At 46.1% G+C, this 11,987-nt stretch overlaps 1 long non-coding RNA gene across 1 annotated transcript in view; it reads left to right on the top strand.

Annotated features, from left to right (window-relative positions):
- Positions 1-5,057: 5,057 nt before the first annotated feature.
- The window catches only part of LOC135051351 (uncharacterized), a 114,688-nt gene continuing 107,758 nt past the window's right edge, over positions 5,058-11,987 (top strand). The window contains exon 1 of the long non-coding RNA XR_010242205.1: positions 5,058-5,188. This is a non-coding gene — a long non-coding RNA (uncharacterized LOC135051351). The remainder of the gene's footprint in view (positions 5,189-11,987) is intronic.

Genomic DNA, 11,987 nt, shown 5'->3' with positions numbered 1-11,987 from the left:
TACTAAATTGGGGATATTAGGTTGGTTTTTTTTCATGTAGTACTACTTATGGCATAGTTTAATGACAGCTATTCTTGGAATAGTTTCTTAGATCCTAAATATACCCTATATTAGATTAGAGATGAGCGGGTTCTGTTCGTCGAGATCCGAACCCCCCCGAACTTCACCTATTTTACACGGGTTCGAGGCAGCCTCGAATGAGGCCGAACGTCATCATCCCGCTGTCAGAATCTTGCGAGATTCGTATTCCATATAAAGAGCCGCGCGTCGCCACCATTTTCACTCGTGCATTGGAGATTGAACGGAGAGGATGTGGCTACGTTCTCTCCCTGAAAAGCTCTGTATCTGTGCTCAGTGTGCTGCAAATATCTGTGCTCAGTGTGCTGCAAATATCTACGTTCTCTGCCTGAGGAGCTCCATATCTGTGCTCAGTGTGCTGCAAATATCTACTTTCTCTGCATGAAAAGCTCCATATCTGTGCTCAGTGTGCTGCAAATATCTGTGCTCAGTGTGCTGCATTGTGGCGATCACCAGTATATAATTATAGTTGTACAGTACAGTAGGCCATTGCTGTATCTTGCAGCTCCGTGTCACTTCAAGTATCCATATCTGTGCTGCATTGTTGTGAACAGTATATATAAGAGTACAGTGCAGCATTTTGGTGACCAACAGTATATAGTTGTACAGTACAGTAGGCCATTGCTGTATCTTGCAGCTCTGTGTCACTGCAAGTATCCATATCTGTGCTGCATTGTTGTGAGCAGTATATATAGTAGTACAGTGCAGCATTTTGGTGACCAACAGTATATAGTTGTACAGTACAGTACAGTAGGCCATTGCTGTATCTTGCAGCTCTGTGTCACTTCAAGTATTCATATCTGTGCTGCATTGTTGTGAGCAGTATATATAAGAGTACAGTGCAGCATTTTGGTGACCAACAGTATAGAGTTGAACAGTACAGTAGTCCATAGCTGTATCTTGCAGCTCCGTGTCACTTCAAGTATCCATATCTGTGCTGCATTGTTGTGAGCAGTATATATAGTAGTACAGTGCAGCATTTTGGTGACCAACAGTATATAGTTGTACAGTACAGTAGGCCATTGCTATTGATATAATAATATTACTGGCATATAATTCCACACATTAAAAAATGGAGAACAAAAATGTGGAGGGTGAAATAGGGAAAGATCAAGATCCACTTCCACCTAGTGCTGAAACTGCTGCCACTAATCATGGCAGAGAAGATTCAATGCCATCAACGTCGTCTGCCATGGCCGATGCCCAATGTCATAGTAGAGAGCATGTAAATTCCAAAAAACAAAAGTTCAGTAAAATGACCCAAAAATCTAAATTAAAAGCGTCTGAGGAGAATCGTAAACTTGCCAATATGCCATTTACGACACGGAGTGGCAAGGAATGGCTGAGGCCCTGGCCTATGTTCATGGCTAGTGGTTCAGCTTCACATGAGGATGGAAGCACTCATCCTCCCGCTAGAAAACTGAAAAGAGTTAAGATGGCAAAAGCACAGCAAAGAACTGTGTGTTCTTCTAAATCAAAAATCCCCAAGGAGAGTCTAATTGTGTCAGCGGTTGCGATGACTGACCTTCCCCACACTGGACGGGAAGAGGTGGCTCCTTCCACCATTTGCACGCCCCCTGCAAGTGCTGGAAGGAGCACCAACAGTCCAGTTCCTGATAGTCAAATTGAAGATGTCACTGTTGAAGTACACCAGGATGAGGATATGGGTGTTGCTGGCGCTGAGGAGGTAATTGACAAGGAGGATTCTGATGGTGAGGTGGTTTGTTTAAGTCAGGCACCCGGCGAGACACCTGTTGTCCGTGGGATGAATATGGCCATTGACATGCCTGGTCAAATTACAAAAAAAATCACCTCTTCGGTGTGGAATTATTTTAACAGAAATGCGGACAACATCTGTCAAGCCATGTGTTGCCTTTGTCAAGCTGTAATAAGTAGGGGTAAAGACGTTAACCACCTAGGAACATCCTCCCTTATACGTCACCTGGAGCGCATTCATCAGAAGTCATTGACAAGTTCAAAAACTTTAGGTGACAGCGGAAGCAGTCTACTGACAACTAAATCCCTTCCTCTTGTACCCAAGCTCCCAGTGCAAACCACACCACCAACTCCCTCAGTGTCAATTTCCTCCTTTGATAGGAACGCCAATAGTCCTGTAGGCCATGTTACTGGCAAGTCTGACGAGTCCTCTCCTGACTGGGATTCCTCCGATGAATCCTTGAGTGTAACGCCTACTGCTGCTGGCACTGCTGTTGTTGCTGCTGGGAGTCGATCATCATCCCAGAGGGGAAGTCGGAAGACCACTTGTACTACTTCCAGTAAGAAATTGACTGGCCAACAGTCCTATGCGAGGAAGATGAAATATCACAGCAGTCCTCCTGTTGCAAAGCGGATAACTCAGGCCTTGGCAGCTGTGTTGGCGTTAGACGTGTGTCCGGTATCCACTGTTAATTCACAGGGACCTAGAGAAATTCTTGAGGTAGTGTGTCCCCGGTACCAAATCCCATCTAGGTTCCACTTCTCTAGGCAGGCGATACCGAGAATGTACACAGACGTCAGAAAAAGAGTCACCAGTGTCCTAAAAAATGCAGTTGTACCCAATGTCCACTTAACCACGGACATGTGGACAAGTGGAGCAGGGCAGACTCAGGACTATATGACTGTGACAGCCCACTGGGTAGATGTATTGCCTCCCGCAGCAACAACAGCAGCAGCGGCACCAGTAGCAGCATTTCGCAAATGCCAACTCGTTCCTAGGCAGGCTACGCTTTGTATCACCGCTTTCCATAAGAGGCACACAGCTGACAACCTCTTACGGAAACTGAGGAACATCATCGCAGATTGGTTTACCCCAATTGGACTCTCCTTTGTGACATCGGACAACGCCACCAATATTGTGCATGCATTACATGTGGGCAAATTCCAGCACGTCCCATGTTTTGCACATACATTGAATTTGGTGGTGCAGAATTTTTTTAAAAATGACAGGGGCGTGCAAGAGATGCTGTCAGTGGCCCGAAGAATTGCGGGCCACTTTCGGCATTCAGCCACCGCGTGCCAAAGACTGGAGCACCAGCAAACACTCCTGAACCTACCTCTCCATCAGCTGAAGCAAGAGGTGGTAACAAGGTGGAATTCAACACTCTATATGCTTCAGAGGATGGAGGAGTAGCAAAAGGCCATTCAAGCCTATACATCTGCCTACGATATAGGCAAAGGAGGGGGAATGCACCTGACTCAAGCGCAGTGGAGAATGATTTCAATGTTGTGCAAGGTTCTGCAACCCTTTGAACTTGCCACACGTGAAGTCAGTTCAGATACTGCCAGCCTGAGTCAGGTCATTCCCCTCATCAGGCTTTTGCAGAAGCAGCTGGAGAGATTGAAGGAGGAGCTAAAACGGAGCGATTCCGCTAGGCATGTGGGACTTGTGGATGGAGCACTTCATTCGCTTAACCAGGATTCACGGGTGGTCAATCGGGTTGAAATCAGAGCACTACATTTTGGCCACCGTGCTCTATCCTATGTTTAAAGCCTACGTTGTATCTCTCTTTCCGGCAGACACAAGTCTGCAGAGGTTCAAAGACCTGCTGGTGAGAAAATTGTCAAGTCAAGCGGAACGTGACCCGTCAACAGCTCCTCCTTCACATTCTCCCGCAACTGGGGCTGCGAGGAAAAAGATAAGAATTCCAAGCCCACCCGCTGGCAGTGATGCAGGGCAGTCAGGAGCGAGTGCTGACATCTGGTCTGGTCTGAAGGACCTGCCAACGATTACTGACATGTCGTCTACTGTCACTGCATATGATTCTGTCACCATTGAAAGAATGGTGGAGGATTATATGAGTTACCACATCCAAGTAGGCACGTCAGACAGTCCATACGTATACTGGCAGGAAAAAGAGGCAATTTGGAGGCCCTTGCACAAACTGGCTTTATTTTACCTAAGTTGCCCCCCCTCCAGTGTGTACTCCGAAAGAGTGTTTAGTGCAGCCGGTCACCTTTGCAGCGATCGGCGTATGAGGTTACTTCCACAAAAAGATGATGTTTATCAAAATTAATTATAATCAATTCCTCTGTGGAGACATTCACCAGCAATTGCCTCCAGAAAGTACACAGGGACCTGTGATGGTGGATTCCAGTGGGGACGAATTAATACTCTGTGAGGAGGGGGATGTACACAGTGAAAGGGGTGAGGAATCGGAGGATGGTGATGAGGTTGACATCTTGCCTCTGTAGAGCCAGTTTGAGCAAGGAGAGATTGATTGCTTCTTTTTTTGGTGGGGGCCCAAACGAACCAGTCATTTCAGCCACAGTCGTGTGGCAGACCCTGTTGCTGAAATGATGGGTTTGTTAAAGTGTGAATGTCCTGTTTATACAACATAAGGGTGGGCGGGAGGGCCCAAGGACAATTCCATCTTGCACCTCTTTTTTATTTATTTATTTTTGCATCATGTGATGTTTGGGGCCAATTTTTATAAGTGGCACCCTGTCTGACACTGCAGTGCCACTCCTAGATGGGCCAGGTGTTTGTGCGGCCCACTTGGGTCGCTTAGCTTAGTCATCTAGTGACCTCGGTGCAAAGTTTAGGACTAAAAATAATATTGTGAGGTGGGAGGTGTTCAGAATAGACTGGAAATGAGTGGAAATTATGGTTATTGAGGTTAATAATACTATAGGATCAAAATGACCCCCAAATTCTATGATTGAAGCTGTTTTTGAGGGGTTTTTGAAAAAAACACACCCGAATCCGACAAAAATTTTTAAGGGAGGTTTTGCCAAAACGCGTCCAAATCCAAAACATGGCCGCGGAACCGAATCCAAAACCAAAACACAAAACCCGAAAAATTTCCGGTGCACATCTGTATATTAGATTCATTGTGGTCGTAACAGTTTATTATTATTTAAGGCGCAGAAATATTTGTTTACTTATTAGAGTAACCCTTGCCTACCATCTAGTCTCATATGTTATAAATGTTTTTTATATTTATCTACGTATTACTATGTATCACGCAGGTATTGTTAGTGGATGCGTCTAGCATGTTGCTATGGTGGTCTCTATGGTAACTCTCCTGCTGCACGGCGCGCCGTGACGTCAGGGCTATGCGACGCGGATGCGGGCAGTGCACGCTGGCGTGCGGACGCACAGTTGGAGCAGGTGAGTACAGTTAATGTCTTTGTTTAAGCACTATAAATGTTGTTTTTGTTGTTGTACTCACTTTTTCTGGCCCTGAGGATGGGGTGTATCCCTGAAACATGTTGGCTAAATAAATGGACATTACCCTAAGCCACTTAAGCAGCCTGTTTGAGTGCCGCCGCAAAATCTTATATATAATACTATATATATTGTGGAACTCCACACACAGTAATATGATGCTGATGCACAGGTGCCTACCAGCCTGTAGGTGTAAATTTTATATAAACTTACTTTGGCTTTGCTGCCAGCAGGGCAGATGCAACACATTAGGTGATGTGAACGGGGGCCAGGCACACTGCAGTATTAGACTCCACCCACTCACGACCCCGCAATTTGCGGGTCTGGGAGGGGCGGGGCCAAAAGTTATGCGATTCTTTTAGAATTGCGTCATATTAGCCCCTCCTCATCACCGTAGACCCTCACAGTAGACCCACCGTAGATGATCTAAGTGGGGCTTAGCTCGGAGACCGATATTTAAAAGAAAATTGGCCTGTCAGGGGGACTTTCTGGGTACTCAGAAACACCCCATGCATGCGCTAGTGTGATTGATGACGGTTTTAAATTTGCATAAAAAACTGCACTCCTATAAATTTCTTCTCAATGTTTTTTGCCATCTAATATATATTCAAATATTTTTAATATCCTCTACACTTTGATATTCGGTCAGTGTTGTACAAACAGAGAGAACATACAAGCCAGTGCCAATCACACATGAATTAAAGTGCATATTATTCTGTCAATTAGCCACTGATGATTTGGCCTTTGTTTCCTAGCTAGATTGCACAAGTATAGCAAGACAAATGTTCTTGGCAGACATTGCAGGAAGCCGGATGTACCCTAGCCAGCTTGTTGCTCCACTGCACCATGTAAAACAAATAACACTGCTTCCCATCTCATTTAACACAGGCACTAATATGACATCACAGAACAGCAGATGTATGATTAAGACTAAAGTTACTAATTACTTATAATTTAGTACTTGGAATAAAGTATATTCCATAAATGTATGGTAAAAATATAAGAAATACTAGAATCTCTTTATCCACAAAGTGATCTATTCTAGGGACCTCTACAGTATATGATATTAGAGATGAGCGGGTTCGGTTTCTCTGAATCCGAACCCGCACGAACTTCATGTTTTTTTTCACGGGTCCGAGCGACTCGGATCTTCCCGCCTTGCTCGGTTAACCCGAGCGCGCCCGAACGTCATCATGACGCTGTCGGATTCTCGCGAGACTCGGATTCTATATAAGGAGCCGCGCGTCGCCGCCATTTTCACACGTGCATTGAGATTGATAGGGAGAGGACGTGGCTGGCGTCCTCTCCATTTAGATTAGGAGAGAGAGAGAGAGATTGACCTGAGGCTGATACTGTAGAAGAGAGTGCAGAGTTTAGTGACTGACCACAGTGACCACCAGCAGTGCAGTTGTATTATTTAATATATCCGTTCTCTGCCTGAAAAAAACGGTACACACAGTGACTCAGTCACATACCATATCTGTGTGCACTGCTCAGCCCAGTGTGCTGCATGCCTGCATCATCTATGTATATATTATATATCTGACTGTGCTCAGCTCACACAGCTTATAATTGTGGGGGAGACTGGGGAGCACTGCAGTGCCAGTTATAGGTTATAGCAGGAGCCAGGAGTACAAGACAGTCACATACCATATCTGTGTGCACTGCTCAGCCCAGTGTGCTGCATCATCTATGTATATATTATATATATGACTGTGCTCAGCTCACACAGCTTATAATTGTGGGGGAGACTGGGGAGCACTGCAGTGCCAGTTATAGGTTATAGCAGGAGCCAGGAGTACATATTATATTAAAATTAAACAGTGCACACTTTTGCTGCAGGAGTGCCACTGCCAGTGTGACTGACCAGTGACCTGACCACACTGACCACCAGTATAGTTAGTAGTATACTATATTGTGATTGCCTGAAAAAGTTAAACACTCGTCGTGTGACTTCACTTGTGTGGTGTTTTTTTTTTTATTCTATAAAAAACTCATTCTGCTGACAGACAGTGTCCAGCAGGTCCGTCATTATATAATATATATACCTGTCCGGCTGCAGTAGTGATATATATATATTTTTTATATCATTATTTATCATCCAGTCGCAGCAGACACAGTACGGTAGTTCACGGCTGTAGCTACCTCTGTGTCGGCACTCGGCAGTCCATCCATAATTGTATACCACCTACCCGTGGTTTTTTTTTCTTTCTTCTTTGTACATACATACTACTACATCTCTTTATCAACCAGTCTATATTAGCAGCAGACACAGTACAGTACGGTAGTTCACGGCTGTGGCTACCTCTGTGTCGGCACTCGGCAGTCCGTCCATAATTGTATACCACCTAACCGTGGTTTTTTTTTCTTTCTTCTTTATACATACATACTACGACATCTCTTTATCAACCAGTCTATATTAGCAGCAGACACAGTACAGTACGGTACTTCACGGCTGTGGCTACCTCTGTGTCGGCACTCGGCAGTCCGTCCATAATTGTATACCACCTAACCGTGTTTTTTTTTCTTTCTTCTTCATACATACATACTACGACATCTCTTTATCAACCAGTCTATATTAGCAGCAGACACAGTACAGTACGGTAGTTCACGGCTGTGGCTACCTCTGTGTCGGCACTCGGCAGTCCGTCCATAATTGTATACCACCTAACCGTGGTTTTTTTTTCTTTCTTCTTTATACATACATACTACGACATCTCTTTATCAACCAGTCTATATTAGCAGCAGACACAGTACAGTACGGTAGTTCACGGCTGTGGCTACCTCTGTGTCGGCACTCGGCAGTCCGTCCATAATTGTATACCACCTAACCGTGGTTTTTTTTTCTTTCTTCTTCATACATACATACTACGACATCTCTTTATCAACCAGTCTATATTAGCAGCAGACACAGTACAGTACGGTAGTTCACGGCTGTGGCTACCTCTGTGTCGGCACTCGGCAGTCCGTCCATAATTGTATACCACCTACCCGTGGTTTTTTTTTCTTTCTTCTTTATACATACATACTACTACATCTCTTTATCAACCAGTCTATATTAGCAGCAGACACAGTACAGTACGGTAGTTCACGGCTGTGGCTACCTCTGTGTCGGCACTCGGCAGTCCGTCCATAATTGTATACCACCTACCCGTGGTTTTTTTTTCTTTCTTCTTCATACATACATACTACGACATCTCTTTATCAACCAGTCTATATTAGCAGCAGACACAGTACAGTACGGTAGTTCACGGCTGTGGCTACCTCTGTGTCGGCACTCGGCAGTCCGTCCATAATTGTATACCACCTAACCGTGGTTTTTTTTTCTTTCTTCTTCATACATACATACTACGACATCTCTTTATCAACCAGTCTATATTAGCAGCAGACACAGTACGGTAGTTCACGGCTGTAGCTACCTCTGTGTCGGCACTCGGCAGTCCGTCCATAATTGTATACTAGTATCCATCCATCTCCATTGTTTACCTGAGGTGCCTTTTAGTTGTGCCTATTAAAATATGGAGAACAAAAATGTTGAGGTTCCAAAATTAGGGAAAGATCAAGATCCACTTCCACCTCGTGCTGAAGCTGCTGCCACTAGTCATGGCCGAGACGATGAAATGCCAGCAACGTCGTCTGCCAAGGCCGATGCCCAATGTCATAGTACAGAGCATGTCAAATCCAAAACACCAAATATCAGTAAAAAAAGGACTCCAAAACCTAAAATAAAATTGTCGGAGGAGAAGCGTAAACTTGCCAATATGCCATTTACCACACGGAGTGGCAAGGAACGGCTGAGGCCCTGGCCTATGTTCATGGCTAGTGGTTCAGCTTCACATGAGGATGGAGGCACTCAGCCTCTCGCTAGAAAAATGAAAAGACTCAAGCTGGCAAAAGCAGTAGCACCGCAAAGAACTGTGCGTTCTTCGAAATCCCAAATCCACAAGGAGAGTCCAATTGTGTCGGTTGCGATGCCTGACCTTCCCAACACTGGACGTGAAGAGCATGCGCCTTCCACCATTTGCACGCCCCCTGCAAGTGCTGGAAGGAGCACCCGCAGTCCAGTTCCTGATAGTCAGATTGAAGATGTCAGTGTTGAAGTACACCAGGATGAGGAGGATATGGGTGTTGCTGGCGCTGGGGAGGAAATTGACCAGGAGGATTCTGATGGTGAGGTGGTTTGTTTAAGTCAGGCACCCGGGGAGACACCTGTTGTCCGTGGGAGGAATATGGCCGTTGACATGCCTGGTGAAAATACCAAAAAAATCAGCTCTTCGGTGTGGAACTATTTCAACAGAAATGCGGACAACAGGTGTCAAGCCGTGTGTTCCCTTTGTCAAGCTGTAATAAGTAGGGGTAAGGACGTTAACCACCTCGGAACATCCTCCCTTATACGTCACCTGCAGCGCATTCATAATAAGTCAGTGACAAGTTCAAAAACTTTGGGTGACAGCGGAAGCAGTCCACTGACCAGTAAATCCCTTCCTCTTGTAACCAAGCTCACGCAAACCACCCCACCAACTCCCTCAGTGTCAATTTCCTCCTTCCCCAGGAATGCCAATAGTCCTGCAGGCAATGTCACTGGCAATTCTGACGAGTCCTCTCCTGCCTGGGATTCCTCCGATGCATCCTTGTGTGTAACGCCTACTGCTGCTGGCGCTGCTGTTGTTGCTGCTGGGAGTCGATGGTCATCCCAGAGGGGAAGTCGTAAGCCCACTTGTACTACTTCCAGTAAGCAATTGACTGTTCAACAGTCCTTTGCGAGGAAGATGAAATATCACAGCAGTCATCCTGCTGCAAAGCGGATAACTGAGGCCTTGACAACTATGTTGGTGTTAGACGTGCGTCCGGTATCCGCCGTTAGTTCACAGGGAACTAGACAATTTATTGAGGCAGTGTGCCCCCGTTACCAAATACCATCTAGGTTCCACTTCTCTAGGCAGGCGATACCGAGAATGTACACGGACGTCAGAAAAAGACTCACCAGTGTCCTAAAAAATGCAGTTGTACCCAATGTCCACTTAACCACGGACATGTGGACAAGTGGAGCAGGGCAGGGTCAGGACTATATGACTGTGACAGCCCACTGGGTAGATGTATGGACTCCCGCCGCAAGAACAGCAGCGGCGGCACCAGTAGCAGCATCTCGCAAACGCCAACTCTTTCCTAGGCAGGCTATGCTTTGTATCACCGCTTTCCAGAATACGCACACAGCTGAAAACCTCTTACGGCAACTGAGGAAGATCATCGCGGAATGGCTTACCCCAATTGGACTCTCCTGTGGATTTGTGGCATCGGACAACGCCAGCAATATTGTGTGTGCATTAAATATGGGCAAATTCCAGCACGTCCCATGTTTTGCACATACCTTGAATTTGGTGGTGCAGAATTTTTTTAAAAACGACAGGGGCGTGCAAGAGATGCTGTCGGTGGCCAGAAGAATTGCGGGACACTTTCGGCGTACAGGCACCACGTACAGAAGACTGGAGCACCACCAAAAACTACTGAACCTGCCCTGCCATCATCTGAAGCAAGAAGTGGTAACGAGGTGGAATTCAACCCTCTATATGCTTCAGAGGTTGGAGGAGCAGCAAAAGGCCATTCAAGCCTATACAATTGAGCACGATATAGGAGGTGGAATGCACCTGTCTCAAGCGCAGTGGAGAATGATTTCAACGTTGTGCAAGGTTCTGATGCCCTTTGAACTTGCCACACGTGAAGTCAGTTCAGACACTGCCAGCCTGAGTCAGGTCATTCCCCTCATCAGGCTTTTGCAGAAGAAGCTGGAGACATTGAAGGAGGAGCTAACACGGAGCGATTCCGCTAGGCATGTGGGACTTGTGGATGGAGCCCTTAATTCGCTTAACAAGGATTCACGGGTGGTCAATCTGTTGAAATCAGAGCACTACATTTTGGCCACCGTGCTCGATCCTAGATTTAAAGCCTACCTTGGATCTCTCTTTCCGGCAGACACAAGTCTGCTGGGGTTGAAAGACCTGCTGGTGAGAAAATTGTCAAGTCAAGCGGAACGCGACCTGTCAACATCTCCTCCTTCACATTCTCCCGCAACTGGGGGTGCGAGGAAAAGGCTCAGAATTCCGAGCCCACCCGCTGGCGGTGATGCAGGGCAGTCTGGAGCGAGTGCTGATGCTGACATCTGGTCCGGACTGAAGGACCTGACAACGATTACGGACATGTCGTCTACTGTCACTGCATATGATTCTCTCACCATTGAAAGAATGGTGGAGGATTATATGAGTGACCGCATCCAAGTAGGCACGTCACACAGTCCATACTTATACTGGCAGGAAAAAGAGGCAATTTGGAGGCCATTGCACAAACTGGCTTTATTCTACCTAAGTTGCCCTCCCACAAGTGTGTACTCCGAAAGAGTGTTTAGTGCCGCCGCTCACCTTGTCAGCAATCGGCGTACGAGGTTACATCCAGAAAATGTGGAGAAGATGATGTTCATTAAAATGAATTATAATCAATTCCTCCGCGGAGACATTGACCAGCAGCAATTGCCTCCACAAAGTACACAGGGAGCTGAGATGGTGGATTCCAGTGGGGACGAATTGATAATCTGTGAGGAGGGGGATGTACACGGTGATATATCGGAGGGTGATGATGAGGTGGACATCTTGCCTCTGTAGAGCCAGTTTGTGCAAGGAGAGATTAATTGCTTCTTTTTTGGGGGGGGTCCAAACCAACCCGTCATATCAGTCACAGTCGTGTGGCAGAC

Source organism: Pseudophryne corroboree, chromosome 1 (genome assembly GCF_028390025.1).
Source record: "Pseudophryne corroboree isolate aPseCor3 chromosome 1, aPseCor3.hap2, whole genome shotgun sequence".
Lineage (NCBI taxonomy): Eukaryota > Metazoa > Chordata > Amphibia > Anura > Myobatrachidae > Pseudophryne > Pseudophryne corroboree.
This window is presented reverse-complemented; position numbering and strand designations above follow the sequence as displayed.